This window comes from Schistocerca nitens, chromosome 4, assembly GCF_023898315.1.
Source record: "Schistocerca nitens isolate TAMUIC-IGC-003100 chromosome 4, iqSchNite1.1, whole genome shotgun sequence".
Classification (NCBI taxonomy): Eukaryota; Metazoa; Arthropoda; class Insecta; order Orthoptera; family Acrididae; genus Schistocerca; species Schistocerca nitens.
Window position 1 is genome coordinate 808,721,657 of NC_064617.1, and position 19,231 is coordinate 808,740,887.

Consider the following 19,231-nt stretch of genomic DNA (forward strand, 5'->3'; position numbering starts at 1 on the left):
GGAGGCCTCGTCCAATGTGCATTGCAGAAGATTTGGCGACATTCATGGCACTGCCAGCGACAGCCCCATAACGGGTAATCAATTCGAGGACTTCCCGAATCTCAGAGCCGGAGCGAATGAGGAGGAGGAGGTCATCAGCATATGCCCGACAGCGAAAAGTGTGTTGGCGTAGGGTAAGGCCAGAGAGCTTGGTCGTCAAGCCACCAAGAAGGGGCTCAAGGGCAATGGCATACAGGAGGGTAGAGAGGGGGCACCCCTGCCGTATCGAACGGCAGATAGGTACCGGCCCTGCTAAACGTCCATTGACTTGGACACGTGAACTGGCACTGTCGTAAAGACGCCGGATGACGTCGAGAAACGGAGGGGGGATGCCCATTCGGGCTGCCACCGAAAACAGGAAACGATGACGCACTTTATCGAAGGCGCTGTCGAAGTCTATAGCGACGACCGCTGCCCGGAGTCTGCAGGCCGCCGCTATCGCAATTAAGTCGCGGCATTCCCCTGTGGCAGTCTGTATGTTAACCTGTCCGCCAGGCGTCGTCTGCTCTGGCGAGAGGATATGAGGGAGTGTAGTTCGGAGCCGCATTGCCAGTAAGCGCGCGAAAATCTTGTAATCGGCATTGAGTAGGGTGAGCGGTCTGTAACTCGTGACCATCGAACCTCGGGCTGGTTTGTGGACCGGTATAATGATGCCCTCAGCAAAGGCGGGTGGGATTGCTTGGTCAGATGTCATCAGTTCTTGGTACACAGTCGTCCACCGTGGTGCCATGAGGTCCCGAAAGGTACGGTAAAACTCAATCGGTAAGCCGTCAAAGCCGGGCGATCTGTTGACTGCACCCTTGGCGATGGCATGGTTGACTTCGTCTAGCGTGACCGGCACTGTCAAAGCATCCGCCTCCGTGTGGGGGAGGGTGCGCGTGACGTAATGCAAAATGGAGTCGTCTACTGCAGTTCCAGCGTCTTCATCACTATAAGTACGACGGTAGTGTTCGACGAATGCGTGGACGATGTCATTCTGAGTGGTCACCTGCGTTCCATGAGGCGTGGTCAGAGTGCTGATGATCTGCCGACGACGCCTTCGTTTGTCGGATACTATATCATGCATGGATGGAAGTTCTAAATCCGCGTGATCGTGGCGCCGCGTCCGTATGACGACCCCTTGCAGTTTCCGGCGTGCCAGCGCAATTATCTTCGCCTTAGTTCTTTGCCGTTCCAACTGGTTGTCCGGGGTTGGCGGTTGAGCATCCAGATCTCGGAGAATCGCGTAATAGAAATCAACAGTGGTGCGATGCCAGTCGGCCATGTCCTTCCCGTATCTCATCAGTGTCCTCCGGATCGCCGGCTTGGCACAATCCAACCACCATGTCAATGTCGAGTGGTAGCGGGGAAGGCGGCGTTCGCAGGCTGTCCACGTTTCAGTGACTTGTTGGCGACACGCCAGGTCATGCAAGTGTGAGGTATTGAGTTTCCATGGCGCACGGCTGCGCCATACTGATTGCGGCGGAAGGAGGACCGTACAGATGTAAGCGCAATGGTCGGAAAACGTCAGCGACCATCGTTCGGCGCCCCGTATCGCAGATCTAAGAGTTTGTGAGACATATATCCTGTCTAGTCGACTTGCGGAATGACTGGTAAGAAAGGTATGGCCAGAAAGGTCGCCGTGTTGAACTTCCCAGGTATCGTGAAGCAGGAGGTCTCGCACCACTATACATAGCTCCTGGCATGTAGTATAGTGGGGAATCTGATCTTTAGGATGCAGAACGCAGTTAAAATCACCTCCTAGTAGGCAATGGTCATACCGCCCTAAAAACAGGGGAGCGATTTCCTCGGAATAAAACTGGGCTCTTTCATGCCGTCGGTCGGTGCCTGAGGGAGCGTAGACATTAATGATGCGTGTCCCCATGGCAGTGAGTGCCATGCCCTGAGCTGATGGAAGGAAGGCGACATCGGTCACAGAAATCCCGTGGCGGACGTAGATGGCCACCCCGCGGCCCATAGGATCACTCGCGGAGGCGTGGGCGGTATAGCCATTGATATCCGGGAGACTAGCCAAGTGAACTTCCTGCAGAAGGGCGAAATCAATATCCGAAGCCCAGAACATCTCCTGCATAAGGCGGATTTTCACCCTGGAACGGATGTTGTTGGTGTTGATGGTTGCTATCCGGTAGGCCTGGTGTCAGATTGCTGGAGGCTGGTCCACTCCGCTGTCCGCGCAAGGGTGTGGGCGTCGCAGCGGAACGTTATCCCGCTGGCCCGCAGGGGAGTCTGGGGAGAGTATGATTAGTGGTGCGGCCGTGACGGCGCAGGGTCCCGTAACGGGTCCTGCACCGTGACCTCCTCCTCGTGCCACGCCGTGGAAGCGGAAACTGGTGTATCGTCCATTTTGTCTGCAGAAGATGTAATTGTGCGTGGTGTAGTGTCGCCTGTGTTACGTTCATGATTTAGTTCAGCGTCAGCACGGGGCGCAGGCACACCGATAGATGTCTCCGCGCTCATAACGTCTTCGTCAGCAGTAGCGGGTTCTGAAGCCTCGTGCTGGTCGACGGTGACGTCCTCCTCGACTTGTAACGTCTCCTCTTGGTCGGAAACGGTGCGACGTCTTCGCTTGCGACGTTTCGGGGAACGTTGTTTCCTTGTGCGACCCTCCGTGTCAGACGACGCAAGGGAGTCGCGCAGTTCTGGCAGAAAAGCCGCTGTAGGAACGATGAGCGAGTCGATCTCCATCGTGTTTTCGAGGTCAGGGTCAGCGTCTGGTATCGCCGGCATCTTCGGAGCGGCGTCGATGGCCGGCCGAGGCGGCGGGTCGTCCGAGGCGCTCTCCGTCGGTGTCGGGTCGGGCTCGTTGGTGGCGTCGTTTGTGGTGACCGGGCGACGTTGCAAAGCGGTAGGAGAAGCTAGAGCAGCGGCATAGGTCACCGGTAGCACCGTAGGTTGCGACGTGGGTGGTTCTTCGGCAGCTGGAATTTGCGTAATACGCCGTTGTAGGCATTCGGATCTAAGGTGGCCTTCTTTGCCGCACCCGGAACAGGTACGAGGCTGGCCGTCGTATATAATTATTGCACGGCATCCGCCAATCTGTAAATAGGACGGGACGTGGCTTCGGAGATCTATGGTGACCTGTCGGACCCCGTTTTGGACAGGATACGTCCGAAACTGTGTCCACTTCTCCGCAGTGTGGCCATGGACTGTGCCGTATGGGCGTAGTGCCGCGACGACTTCCTCAGCAGGAAGTTCGAATGGCAGTTCGAAAATGCGTATCGTTCGCATACCTAAGCCTGCGTGGTCGACGGTTACCTCCCCCACATTGCCATCAGCGTGACAGAAGCGGAGCCCCTGTTTGGTCTGACGTAGTATGCGTTCGCACGCCGCGTCGTTAATGATTTTCACATAGACCGTGCTGCTCACGATGGACAAATGTATGCCGATAATATCGGTCGCCGGGATCTTCACTTCCTCTCGCAGAAAACGCTCCACCTCGAGTGCTTTGGGTCGGACATAATCGTTGCAGAAAGTAAATCGGAGTGTTGATTTACGGTAACGGTTCGCCATGGATCGTACAAGGTAAGCCGGCACTTAAGCAACGGCCGTCAGAAAGTAAACAAGACGAGCTCGCACGCCGCACGAAGTCAACACGTACGCGTCCGCTCTGTTGCCCTGCCGAAGGCAGACTGAAAATTATCACTCTAAGGAACAGAGCCACCGAGGACACATATAAATAGCGCGACTGGTGGGACTTACCCCTTGCACGCTTCCCGTGAGACGCACATTCCCAACTGTCCACAATTCTACATATGTATTGTACCTTATGGACATTTGCCCACCCACTCCATTACTCGCACACAGGTTGCCCAAACTCTTACGGGAATCGCCAAAGCGTGCGCGAGTAATGAGTGGGTGGGCAAATGTCCATAAGGTGCAATACATATGCAGAATTGTGGACAGCTGGGGATGTGAGTCTCACGGGAAGCGTGCAAGGGATAAGTCCCTGCAGTCGCGCTATTCATCTGTGTCCTCGGTGGCTCAGATGGATAGAGCGTCTGCCATGTAAGCAGGAGATCCCGGGTTCGAGTCCCGGTCGGGGCACACATTTTCAGCTGTCCATATCGAGGTATAACAACAACACCTGTCGGCAGCTGAGGTTGTCACTTAGTCATCATTTATTCCAGGGAAAAGCTGCACAAAAAATGGTTCAGATCGCTCTGAGCACTATGGGACTCAACTGCTGAGGTCATTAGTCCCCTAGAACTTAGAACTAGTTAAACCTAACTAACCTAAGGACATCACAATCATCCATGCCCGAGGCAGAATTCGAACCTGCGACCGTAGCGGTCTTGCGGTTCCAGACTGCAGCGCCTTTAACCGCACGGCCACTTCGGCCGGCAAAAGCTGCACAGTTATCAACAGTAACTGTTCTTTCGAGAACAAGTTACTGTCTTCATATATACATATTTAAATGATGAACAGTGCAAGATCACAGGCTACGTTATTGCGAGGTTTCTAAAATAAGAAGAGATGAGTATGTCGGAAATCACTTCGTGCGTTGTCATGTTGTCAATGACAATGCCCCAGGAAGTGAACGCGCATGCATTGTGTTCTACAGGTGCCGGACGTCAGTTTGTGGGATGGAGTTCGTTGCCTCTTGTACTTGGTCGGTCAATATGGGGACGGTTAATGCTGTTTGTGGATGGCGCTGGTGTTGTCGTCCGATGACGTCCCGTGTGTGCTCAACTGGAGACTAATCTGGTGATGGAGCAAGCCAAGGTAACATGTCGACATTCTGTAGAGCATCTTGAGTTTCATCGCTGTCCTGTTGGAAAACACTGCCTAGAATGCTGTTCGTGAATGGCAGCGCAACAGGTCGAATCATCAGGTAGGCGTACAATTTTACAGTAAGGGTGGGTGACATAACCACGAGAGACCTCTTGCGGCCATATGAAATAGTACCCCAGACGGTAACTCCAGCGGTAGGTACAGTGTGTCTAGGAAGCAGCCGCCCGTGGTAGCCGCGCGGTCTTGGGCGTCTTGTCACGGTTCGCGCGGCTCCCTCCGTCGGAGGTTCGAGTCCTCCCTCGGGCATGGGTGTGTGTGTGTTATCCTTAGCGTGTTAGGTTAAGTTAGATTAATTAGTGTGTAGGCCTAGGGACGGATGACCTCTGCAATTTGGGCCCATAGTCCTTACCACAAATTTCCAAATTTCTAGCAAGCAGACAGGTTGGGTGGAGGTCCTCAACTGGCCTCCTTCTAACCAACACGCGGTCGTCATTGGTACCGAGGCAGAACCAGCTTTCCTCAGAATACACAACAGGCCTCCACCCTGCTCTCCCATGAGCTTCCGCCTGACACTACTTAGTCGCAGATTGTGTGGTTCGGTGTCAGAGGAATGTACGTTACAGCGCTTCTGTCTCGGAGCTGTCCTTCAGGTACTCGATTTACATTTCGCTGTGTTACTGTGCTGCCAGCCTGCTGCTCAGGTTGCTGCTGCAGATGCAGTACGGTGCTACAGAGCCATGCGCCAAACACTATGGTCTTCTTAAAAGACATCATATTCGCCGTTGACTGTATAAAATATTTATTGTTACTATTGCAATTTCGGCCTTATGGCCATTTTCAAGTAACACTGCAAAGTTACATTCTGTCAGAATATAAAACTATCTGACATGAGTACATGTCGTCGTCAAAATGCAGCCTTTTCACTGTGAGAGTCGCACTCATCGGAGCTTGTGGGACTCTCACAGTCAAAAGGCTGCATTTTGACGACGACATGTACTCATGTCAGATAGTTTTATATTCTGACAGAATGTAACTTTGCAGTGTTACATGAAAATGGCTCTAAGGCCGAAATTGCAATAGTAACAATAAATATTTTATACAGTCAACGACGACTATGATGTCTTTTAAGAAATATTATATGACTGTGAATCCCAACCATGAGAAGTTAATCAAACTATGGTCTTCCTTCTTGGTAGTGCCACCTGGCCGTCCGGAACCCGGTCTTCCTGCGATCACCGCCGCCAGAAGCCGTGTACAGTGGCTACATTCCTGCCAAGTCTTTCTAAAATATTGCAAAGGAACATCCAGCTTCTCCTTGCCCTATTACACGCCCTCATTCAAACTTAGTGAGGTGTTGATGATGACGTCTGTGTCACCTTAAAGGCGATCTTGATTAACATTAATTGATCACGTCGAATCTCAAAGATAAGTAACTCTCAAGACCATTACATGATGTATTTGAAGCAAACCTGATTTTCGACTCATTTTGGCGCTACTAGCGCCACTCTCATAGGACTGGCGCGAAAATTTGAATAGACATCGTGTTTGAGATGCACAAACACCCCTGTCAAGTTTAGTTTGTGTCGCACAACTCCTTCTTCGTGTTGCGATTTTCGTCTGCCGTCATTATATTAAAATGTAGGGTTACGAAGATTTACTTTATTTTAGGGAACCTTTCCCCTACAAACGTTGCTACTATGTCCGTGATACTGACACCTTTATGGAGACTGCAGTCCGTATGGGACTTAGAGGTAAGATTTAATGCGTCAGCGAAGACCGCAGCGTTTTGGATGATACACCGACTTGGCATTTTCACTGCAAGTAGTTTGTACTTGCGCAGTGATAGACGAGGTATTAGATATACATCACTACTTTTACCTAAAATGGTCTGCTGTTACGCTTTACTCGGATATTCAGTATTAGGCAGCTTATTAATTTTATTCAAAGAATCTGACATTAAAATAATAAAACCATAATCACTAAGTCATGTGCTCACAACGACCAACGATCCACTCGTAAGATAATACACACGTTACAAGAATACTATTAATTCACAAAGAGCGATAAATAATTTCCCTAATGCATTTCTCGCAGACTGTTCAAAAAATGGTTCAAATGGCTCTGAGCACTATGGGACTCAACTGCTGTGGTCATAAGTCCCCTAGAACTTAGAACTACTTAAACCTAACTAACCTAAGGACATCACACACATCCATGCCCGAGGCAGGATTCGAACCTGCGACCGTAGCGGTCGTGCGGTTCCAGACTGTAGCGCCTTTAACCGCTCGGCCACTCCGGCCGGCCCGCAGACTGTTCCTGGCAAGGCGCGCACCCCGACTCACTTCCTGCGGCATTGTCACTGACTACATGGCAACGCACGCAGTGAGTTGCGACATACTCTTCTCTTCTCATTTTATATACTTCTCAGTGATGTTGTTTTCATAAGTGTGTACTAATTAGTGCACTGAAGAGGGACATTTTACCCTTTCGCAAATTCTTATTTCACATCTTCTTTAATTAACAAATAAGATTGAAGTTACAGGTCTTGGCATGCAAACCGTATCTGGTAGCCTATCAGGGTGTGGTACTCTCTGCTGGTACCCCGGAGCATAAGAGCAGGAGCTCACCTAACATTAGCGCTGTGTTCAAATTGACACGTCGTAGTTTATCTTGGTCGCAAACTTTGATCTATACTTTTTTTTGCGACGCCAATCCCCTGCTGTAACACATAATATGCTTTGGATGACCAGACAGTAATCAGAGCTGTAAGATCGAAAAATGTGTACAAAGGCTATCGTAATATTAACATATCGTTTAACTTTTACATTAATTTACTAGCGTAGTTAATCATCTTATTTAGGCTACTGGCAAACAGAGAGGGCCGCTCAGTTCCATATGTAACTGGTGGTGTAGCACGCCTCCTGTTGGAAGCTGAAACAACTGTGATAGATTTCGGTGAAAGGCAGTGGTTTGTCAGGCAAACGATGTGTGTTCCATCCAAAAATTTAACATTAAGTGCAATGTATACTTTAAGTCAATACTTAACACGGCGGCGCACATGTCCACTGCAGTGCAGTGGACAGCTCTTAAAATCACTTCTTTGGCGTTTTCAATCAGTACCGAGGGTGATAATGCACGCAAGCCCTCTGTGGACATTCCCTGTAAACGCCAAGGAAGCGACCATTGACAGGTACACCATCGGGTTAAGATAGGTGATGTTTACTATTTACGAGCTGTGTGTGTGTGTGTGTGTGTGTGTGTGTGTGTGTGTGTGTGGTGGAGTGACCTCGGTGTCGCCCAACCTGTTTGTTAGTATCATTACTCGAGTATATCAAAATGTAACTGTAGGAATATTGGTTACAATCCAATGTCAGACCACTTTTTCCGTTAAGCCGAAATTATGAATCGCAATTTGCTTTGTATTCCGTGCTAGGCTCAGCCGAATGCGTTAATAGTTTTTCTGGTCATGGTAGCACTCTTGTGCAACGACGTGCTGTCAAATTATAAGATGAATGGCCATTTACGTCGATGTATTTTTCCAAAGTTGTATCCAAATGCAGATGTAAGTACTGAAAGACAGGGAGCAAGGTGGTGGCTGTGGAGGTGCTAGGCGACCAAATAAACTTCATTCACATCGATGTTGAAAATGTTTATTTACTAGAGCCAGGACTGAAATGATTTGATTAAGCACCCAAGTAACACAAATAAATACGAAAAATATACAATAAAACAAGCTCACAGACAGGATTCAGTCAGGTCCTTTACAAGAAGCTGATACCGCATCCAGCAAGAAGTCGGCACCGGCCAATAATACTGGAGACGCCGTCCCACACAACTTCCGTCTGAGGAGTACCACAACATACAGAAAGGGCCTCATTAGATTACATATAACGTTACATAAGAACCAGGGCATATTCTCTGGTGATACTTAAGCCGGAATGATATTAAAAAATACAAACTGCCGGGAACACCAACAATACAAAGCATTCTACTGTGTGATAATTACACCGATGATAGAAACAGTTTAGCTTCAAACAGATTCATTAAAAAAGGGCAACTAGTTGCTTTTAACGATCCAAGAACTTTGCGGACGCTGTAAAGAAGTTTAAATGAAACTCATATACTTGTCTAGCAAAGATCCTCAAAGCTTAGAATTTCCAAAAATTTTGAATGTTAAATAGAGACCAGAACAGTATCAGTCATTAGAATCCCCAAGTAAGGCAGAATAAATTGGAAGGAGTGCCCCAAAGCTAAAAAAATAATAATTTAACCAACGAAACCTCAAGAGGAAATGAAGGTGACAGAAAATTTAAGTTCTCAGATGTTCGCTGTCCCACAAGAACGAAAAAAAGAAAACAGAATCTCAGCAAGCCTCGCCTAAACTTGCTGAAACAAGCAGCCAAGCTAACCTGCGCAACCACAGGCGTGCTCACCAGAGCGCACAAATGTTGTGGGTATATGTTCAGAAAGATGCTCACCAAATTCACTTGATAGTTATATGAGCCAGAGTTAAACAAGCTGGACCCTGCACGCTTCCCTCCCACTGCACCAGTGCGTCCAAAGCTTGGTTGTGACCGATACTGCCGCTTGGCCCACTGCGTATTGCAGCTGGAGAGCCTCCAGCCAGCACGCCCATTTCGTGTCCTAGTTCGGCGCTGCCACAGTACGTCACGCTCTGTGAGACCTCTACCGACGCTCCAATGCGAGGCGGACTGAATACTACCATGACGGCAAGTGCCTTCAAGCTTCATAGGCGGGCAGGTGGTGCCATCTTGCAAGATACACTCAGACTCGTTGCTGGCAACCAGCATCGACAATCTCTAGAGAAAGACCATCGACATGAACGAGCACAGCTCAGGTATGTTTGGTCACAACGTTATATGCCACCTTCTACAATGAGTAGTAATTTTGCCGAAGTGTCATTATAAATAGAGTCAAATGTGGGGTCAGACATTTACTTTTATTTGGGAAACATATATGGTGCACAAAAGGATTGCTCTCTTTAGGATGATTCTTCTTTTCTTGCCATTATCAAACGTTCATATGTAGTGCTGTTAACTTTCCGATAATATATGTGTACTAAATTATTTCAGAGAACTTTGTCACTTCTATAACATTTTATCTAACTGAGAAACTTTAATCCATATACAGGGTGGTCCATTGATCGTGACTGGGCCAAATACCTCACGAAGCGTCAAACTATAAAACTACAAAGAACGAAACTTGTCTAGCTTGAAGGGGGAAACCAGATGGCGCTGCATTAGGTCAAACGGATATCAACTGCGTTCTTTAAAATAGGAACCTCCATTTTTTATTACATATTCGTGTAGTGCGTAAAGAAATATGAAGGTTTTAGTTGGACCACTTTTTTCGCTTTGTGATAGATGGCGCTGTAATAGACACAAACATGGCTCACAATTTTACACGAGCTGTTGGTAACAGGTAGGTTTTTTAAATTAAAATACAGAACGTAGGTACTCTGGGGCGGCGGGTTACTAAATTTACTTACTGTTCTATAAATGTTTGAATGTAGAAACACTTCCCGGCCGATATGTGCGGCGGCGGGTGAAATTATTGTTCTTAAAAATGTTCCTATTATTTTTGCTGTTGTTTGCCGTTCTCAACACTGGCTCTCTAACTACAATATTGGCTACCAGAAAGCGATTAGCAAAACGTGAAGCCTGTAATTAGAATTCCTAGTGCCCACTTCACCTGAGAATACACTTATAGTTACAGCTTATAGCTCTGAGGAATTAGGAGATTGTCCGGGATTTATAATCAAAAACGATTTTCTAAAATGGTTGAGTATATTCTGAAAGTCACAGATGAAAAACAAAAGAATCCATACAACCTAACTAACAGAGCAGTTCAGAGTCTAATGCGCTGATGCAACTATAATTGTCCAAATTGAATATTTAAATGAATGCTCGCCCTAATTTGATGATGAGGTTCATCAAACGCCACGCTAAATAATGGTAGAATGTTTGTCCCGCGGCGGCACGTGAAAATACGACAATACGCAAACTGAAGATCGATAATTAAAGTCATCCCAGAATTAACACTTCACTCGAAAATGATTTCATGGTCACGCGTATCCCGAGTAACTTAATACGGCATCCGAGGCTGTTTGTAGCAATGATACCGACGCGACGCGACTCCCGACACAGATGGCGTGCTGTTCAGCGTCTGGAGAGAACTGGGGCCTTGCTTCCTCTCGCAGCGTTCTTATATATAAAGCCGCGGTGCGGACGGCTAAGGGAACGCCTGATCAAATCGGCTCTCCCGACTAGCCGCTGGGTTAGTAATGCACCACATTAAGTTATTGAATAAATCATAGCTTCTTTTACTGATGGCCGATGAAGCTCTCAATTTAAATGTGCATTCAACACACAGGTAAGTAATCATAATAAAAGTTTGACGTGGCTAAGTTAAATATTTTGGGCGAGAGAATTAATTTAATTACACTGCACGCAGTAGACGAGCTCTGAACAGGCCCTTTGGAGATACACTATCGCTATAGTTTTATAGGTATTCAAATGAAACTTCTCACATCCTTATGGTGATAGCGGATCTCCATTCTACTTAAATATAAACATCCTAGCCTTATTTATTAGCCTACTTAATCTATCTTGCGTCCTTAAGTTTTGAGACGAAAGCCAGAAAATCATGAATTTCCATTAAAATCTTAATTTGCGAGATCCAGAAGACTGTTTTTATTAAATAATTATGAAAAATGAATCTAATTATAAATTTAGAATTCTCTAGCTCTTTTCTGTTGCGCCAATGATTTTTACAGAAAAACGCCAAAATTTCGAAAATGGTTAATGTTATCGAACTGATATTCAACACATATTAATTTAGTATTACTCCTGACATGCTAGAAATGTTTTAGGTTATTTACTTGATTTTTAAAGTATTGCGCAACATTTATGACGTCAGAGCTAGTTACAGCGGACTGGCTGGCACACAATGGAAAGACTGATGTGAGTTTACTACGGCGTGAGTAGGCTGCTTCCCTACAGTACGTTTGAATATTTTATTTCGGTTGTTCCAATGTCGTGCATGTACCTTTGTGAACGTATCATTTCTGAGAACGCATGCTGTTACAGCGTGATTACCTGTAAATACCACATTAATGCAATAAATGCTCAAAATTATGTCCGTCAACCTCAATACATTTGGCAATACGTGCAACGACATTCCTCTCAACAGCGAGTAGTTCGCCTTTCGTAATGTTCGCACATGCATTGACAACGCGCAGACGCATGATGTCAGGCGTTGTCGGTGGATCACGATAGCAAATATCCTTCAACTTTCCCCACGGAAAGAAATCCGGAGACGTCAGATCCGGTGAACGTGCGGGCCATGGTATGGTGCTTCGACGACAAATCAACCTGTCATGAAATATGCTATTCAATACCGCTTCAACCGCAACGCGAGCTATGTGCCGGACATCCATCATGTAGGAAGTACATCGCCATTCTGTCATGCAGTGAAACATCTTGTAGTAACATCGGCAGAACATTACGTAGGAAATCAGCATACATTGCACCATTTAGATTGCCACCGATAAAACGGGGGCCAATTATCCTTCGTCCCATAATGCCACACCATACATTAAGCCTGCCAAGGTCGCTGATGTTCCAATTGTCGCAGCCATCGTGAGTTTTCCGTTGCCCAATAGTGCACATTATACCGGTTTACGTTACCGCTGTTGGTGAACGACGCTTCGTCGCTACATAGAACACATGCAAAAAATCTATCATGGTCCCGTAATTTCTCTTGTGCCCAGTGGCAGAACTGTACACGACGTTCAAAGTCGTCGCCATGCAATTCCTGGTGCACAGAAATATGGTACGGATGCAATCGATGTTGATGTAGCATTCTCAACACCGACGTTTTTGAGATTCCCGATTCTCGCGCAATTTGTCTGCTACTGATGTGCGGATTAGCCGCGACAGCAGCTAAAACACCTATTTGGGCATCATCATTTTTTGCAGGTCGTGGTTGACGTTTCACATGTGACTGAACACTTCCTGTTTCCTTAAATAACGAAACTATCCGGCGAACGGTCCGGACACTTGGATGATGTCGTCCAGAATACCGAGCAGCTTACAAAGCACACGCCCGTTGGGCATTTTGATCACAATAGCCATACATCAACACGATATCGACCTTTTCCGCAATTGGTAAACGGTCCATTTTAACACTGGTAATGTATCACGAAGCAAATACCGTCCGCACTGGCGGAGTGTTACGTGATGCCCCGTACTTATACGTTTGTGACTATTACAGCGCCATCTATCACAAAGCGAAAAAAGTGTTCCAACTAAAACATTCATATTTCTTTGCGTACTACACGAATATGTTATAAAAAATGCGGATTCCTATTTTTAAAAAAACGCATTTGATATCCGTTTGACCCAGCGGGCCAACCATAGCGCCACCTGGTTTCCCCCTTCAAACTAGACGAGTTTTGTTCCTTGAAGTTTTTTCGTTTGATGCCTACTTCGTGAGATATTTGGTCTGGTCACTATCAATGGACCACCTGTATACTGTATATTCCACACCTCCTCCTGCACTGCATCGTGTCCACCTAAACGTGGTACACATGTCAAATGTCCCCTACAGTCATACAACAGATTGTGTATGGAGATACGACGTCATAAACAACGATGTGAGTGAAAAACTGTCACACTATGTATGACATTTAAATGTACCACTTCTGTGCTACCAACTGTATTCGCAATAAGTTCTGCAGGCAGTATCCACATACATCGCTAAATGCACTTACAAAAGTACCACACACAGTTCAGAAGATATGTCGTCATAAACACTGAGACGCATGAAATACTGCTGCGTTGTGAATTACATTTGAATCTATTACTTCTTTGCTACTAACTCTATTCGCGACATATTTCGCCGACAGTATCCACATATGCCGCTGAATGTACCTACACAAATATATCATCACGGGTCGACACATAGTTCAAGACATATGACGTCATGAACACTGAAATAAGTGAAAAAATGCTACATCATATATGAAGTTTGAATTTATTCTTTAACACTGAGACACTCCCTAGGTCGATTCAGCTTAAGGAAATCCCTCACATCTGGTATCACATTCGACAGCTTTCGACTGCGGAGCACCAACGGCTGTAGCCGAAAGTGATATCCTTCTATAAAGGGTGTTCGGAAATTCTCATTACTTATGTACTCCCTTCGTACTGTTTTTGTGCTGAGTGTGACATTCAGTTCTGAAGTGAGTTTTGAAGCTGTCGTCCTGGAAGTTTTCGTCACAGTTCTCTTCAACGACCTCCGTCACAATCACTCCTTATACATTTTTGTCCGCATTGTATATAATAGAATGATATATTTTTTCAGTGTGCAGTATAGATCCTAATGCGGCGTCTCTTCAAACACTAAATACTTCGGCTGCCCTGGCTACGGAAGCACGGACCATATGAGCATGAACTAGCTGCCCACGTTCAAATTCACTTAGCTCCAACATAATGTACTCACAACTACACAGAACACTTTTGTGACCACAATAGACATTCGAAACGTGTTTAGAGTATTGCACAGGTGCTGTTCGTGATCAGATACAACAGTGCCACGTATAGTCTTGGCTAGCACTTGCTTTTATGTTGACACATTTTTTTCTCGTGATTTTTCCAAATTTTTGTCCAATGCCTGTTAAAGGAACACAGTTCGAAACGGAGTTGCAATAACGCGTCATACAACTGGTTTTCATGAACACAAAAAGCGAAGATTATATCAAAGAAACTACTGCCTGCTGCTGAAAAGTCCTTCATCCGTTTTAACGGACTTGCGTGTAACCACTGAAATGGAAGGAGGGCTACCTGAGCGCATTATTTATTTGAAAACTGGTAACAGCAATGGACTATATACTGTGATTGTGCATGTTTAAAGAAGTTCACTTAAAATATCCAGTAAATTACGTACAATCTGATACTTACTTTGATGTTCAGTAATTGCGCAGATTTCACAGTCAATAAAATTACTCAGAAGTTTCTGTCTATTTGACAACAGGTTATTTGAGAAGAATGTTAACTGGATGACTCGAAATCCTGCATGCAAAGCAATATGAATGTTTGCGACGCTGTTACATCTATATCCGATATGTGAAGACAAATGTAAACGTAGGCATCCGCAGCCGTTGTCATAGTCAATAAAATTCTTCTGGGTTTGTGACCGCATTGTCATCTATAAAATTCCGACGAAACAATGGCTCTGAGCACTATGGGACTTAACATCTGAGGTCATCAGTCCCCTAGAACTTAGAACTACTTAAACCTAACTAACCTAAGGACATCACACACATCCATGCCCGAGGCAGGATTCGAACCTGCGACCGTAGCAGTCGCACGGTTCCGGTCTGAAGCGCCTAGAACGGCTCTGCCACCACGGCCGGCATATTTCCGACGTTTCGACTACTGTTGCAAGGCTCCTTCCTCAGGAAGGCGCTTTGCAACAGTCGCCGAAACGTCGGAATTTTATAGATGAGAATGCGGCCTCAAACCTAGAAGAATTTTACTGACCACTCAAGACCAAATTCGGGATACAAGTGTGTTGAAGTTCTTCCCTTGAGTGATTGCCTTGCCAGCGTACCAGTACTGCAAATTGAAACTGTATAAGCAGCAAAGTGGCTGTTGTTACTGTTAGTTTGCTACACTATGCGTTGAAAACTCGCAGACCAGTTGCCAACGAACGGTGTGGGAGAACTTTGTTCCGTACGGTACATTCCATTGGAAATTTGGTCATGAATTTTTCGTTACTCTATGAGAGACATCTGGAAACAGTGTAGCAGCTTTGAGTCCCAGGACAGAAAGAGGGAAGGAGAGAGAGAGAGAGAGAGAGAGAGAGAGAGAGAGAGAATTGGAGCGCTGCTGTAAAGGTTATACAAGAACAACCTCTGCCCAGGTCAACTATTCTACTCTGTTCTATTTGAAGCATTATAAATTTAGAACACTTGGAAGCAAAAGAAAACAGGAGCAGGTATCTAACTGAATGACAGGGAAAGAGTGTTCATATTTCCAGAAGTAGTAATGTTAATCAAACGACGATAAAACGTTTTGGAAACTAGTTCTAATGCGAATTAATGGTTTTATTTTAATGTGAGAGCTCTTAAAAATCTTTTCACCCTTATAGGCTACCACGAGGGCGTGCTGAAAAGTAATGCCTCCAAACTTTTTATGTGAAAACTCTTAAAGCTTTTGAAATAAAACAGATGTTATCGACAGCCTACATCTTTGCTCTTCACGTGCACATATTTGCAGCCCTCTGCAGCACGAGCGCACCGAATTGTAGCGTTTAACTATAGTCTATAACTAAAAAGTAATCTTAGGATCAACTGTACTTTTTTTCAGACAGTTTTTCACTAATAGACACTGCTTCACGACGAAGGTTTGTATAAATAATATATTACCGCTAAGCATGATATATCGATTGGCCGTAGACACTTTAGTGCTAGGCGTGCGAACACGAGAGCCAAGTTTGTTAATACCGTCACTGAACAGTGTGTGACATTGATCATGGAGTCACAGCCTCACGTTTTCCTGCACCGCTTTTTCGCTATCGAAATGGAGTCCTCAAAGGTGTTCGTTAAGGTTTGGAAACAGATGAAAGTCGGATAGGGCCAAGACGGGACTTTGGAGGATGATCGATACCAGTGAACACTGCTAGGGAATACACACAATGAATATACGAATGCGGGAAGAAGAGACTTGGTTAACGACGTATGGAAGTTTGGGTCTGGCCGCAGAGCATGCAACATTAGTATTCGAACCGGCTTCCTCCGAGTCAAGGGCTAACACACATGCATGTATTAATGATCACCACTAAGGACACGGGTCTCACTACAGACAGACGTCGATAAAATAGAAAATTTTAAATTAACCGGCCACGAATTACGTCAATGTCTAGGAGGAAACGAGGCGAAGGGTTAGAGTTAATGTGGTAAGGCACAGCGGAGGTGAAGGGCAGGTTTAGTTAAACATTTACAAAGCTTTCGTAGAAGTATATTATACGCCTATGTATCAGATATCAGGTTGACACTTTTTATAACAGAAAGAAGATATTTCGGAATATTAAGCCGGTTAAACTGTGACAGTGGTCTGGTATCTGCGAAAGAGTGCCACTATCTTATTGAAAACTAATATTTGCAGTTCACATGTCAAGAATGTTTCTTTTCCTGCAGAATACATCCATTTCGGTAAGTAAATTTTTTCTGAATGACCAGTGTTTTAAGGAGCATGTACATCTGTCCCATGCGAGACGTGTTTAATTTAGAGTTGTTTAGATACAGTTCATCAGGTTTCTTGACTAATTCCTATGTAACCTGAAATTACCAAGTAAGTCAGCTTTTAATTGGCTAAATGTTTAATGCTTAAAGTTTAAACTATCTCTCTTTAAAGTCAATTTTAGCGCCCTCATATATTTTTTTTACAAGAAAAAAGCTATTTTTGTCCGCTATTTCTCGAAGAAATATTGTTAGAGGGCAATCTTATCTCGGAATATAACAGTACTGCATTCCCTGAAGCTTCCCGTAACAATTCTAAGCTCCGCTTTTCTCCTGAACAAACGTCGGTATATTCCCCGTAGATATTTTTAAAGCCATATTAATTTATGCTATCACGCAGTCCTACTACAACATGGCAGCACTCTATAACGTTGTAGACCTAGAAAAACCCTCTACAGATATCGTTCCCTCACTGGAGATATCACGTTAGGTACTGTTGCATACATGAGATGTCTAAAGACGTTTCTGAGAAAAATCATTGACTCATATCTAGTGCGTAATTTCAAACACATGCAATCATAAGTCGGTAGTAGTCGCTGTCTGTGGGCTCAGGGTAATGTTGCACTGCTGGTCAGGAAGTTGTGCCGTTACTCTGTCCTCCAAAATATGACGAAGCGAGAGAAATTCTCAGCACAGAACGCAGATGTAACTTATAATAAAGTTATAGCAGGCTAGAGAACGTCCAACTTAGCAAAATTTGCCAAATACGTATTGATGGAATATGCAGTCCGCATCTCGTGGTCTCGCGGTCGCGTTCTCACTTCGCGAGCACGGGGTCCCGGGTTCGATTCCCGGCGGGGTCATGGATTTTCACCTGCATCGAGATGACTGGGTATTTGTGTTGTCGTAATCATTTCTTCATCATTTATGAAAGTGGCGAGATTGGACTGAGCAAGGTTGGGAATTTGTACGGGCGCTGAAAACCGCGCAGTTGAGCGCCCCACGAACCGAACATCATCATCTTCGGATATGCATCGCTGTGAAGCTACGACAATTCAGCACACTTCGCTGAAGTTACCAGTTAAACTAGCTGTAAGTAACTAATATGAAAACCAAATTTAGAACAGTTTAAACTGCTACCCACTGTCTGTTTCGTTAGACGAGCTCTTCTGTGGCGTTTACTAGGAAAATCTTGATTATATCACTTACTGCACAAGCAACGTTATTCTATAAATCAGTTAAAATAATAGGCTTCACTGTAGTAGTACCATGCTGTGCTGTAAGGTGTAGTGTTAGAGGTAACGAATATTCGGCTACATGTAATTGAGGTTTTAGTAATGTACAAGGAGCGTGTGGTACGTACTACTGGCGTGAGGTTGTCTGGGAGTGGAAGGACCGGGCCAAATAAGGATTGAACATTATTCGTATCAAGATATTTATTAACACTTTTTAGGAAAAATAACTTTACCAAATAGGCCAACAGGACCTTGATTTGTTAACAAAATCTGTTGAATTAGGTAAAAGAAAATTGAGAACCATCACTGATAATCGATCAGCAATGTTATCAAATATTTCGGTGAGATCAATTAACAAAAGAATATTGTGTTGATTCAAATACTTGCTCTCAGCTCCCCAAAAGCCATTCAAGGGAACATGGTGTATGAAAGTTTTAATTTACAAGAAATGTTATTGTCTTTCCTAAAGTGTATAAATCTTGTGTGCCATTGGTTACTATTGTTGAAAAATTTACTGCAAATTTCAGTAAAATAAGCAAGACAATATTTCAGCGATTGAAGTTACTGAAAAATCTCGTTAAAAATTCTAAGATAACAATTTTCGAATAGGTGGATCACGAAGCTATTTAGAATGTGTTTGCCTAAAATACAACAAATAACCCACATTTACCTAAAAACTAGTTGATTAAAAGGAAACAAAAACAATTAAACCTGCTTGATACGAACCAACCATCCGTTGGATAGTGTGGTCCGGACGAACGGACACGAAATTACTGACGGAAGTCCCGATACGCTGCTCACTACACTCCTCCTTTCCTAACGAACAAGTGGGCACGCGCCCCAAGGCAAAAGCATACAATGACAGCCTGATAAACAGAGAAGTAATTTTTAAGCAAAACCAGTAACTCATCAGATTACAAGCTGGAAGCGTGGACAAAACAAAATTGTGTAATGTCTCTAC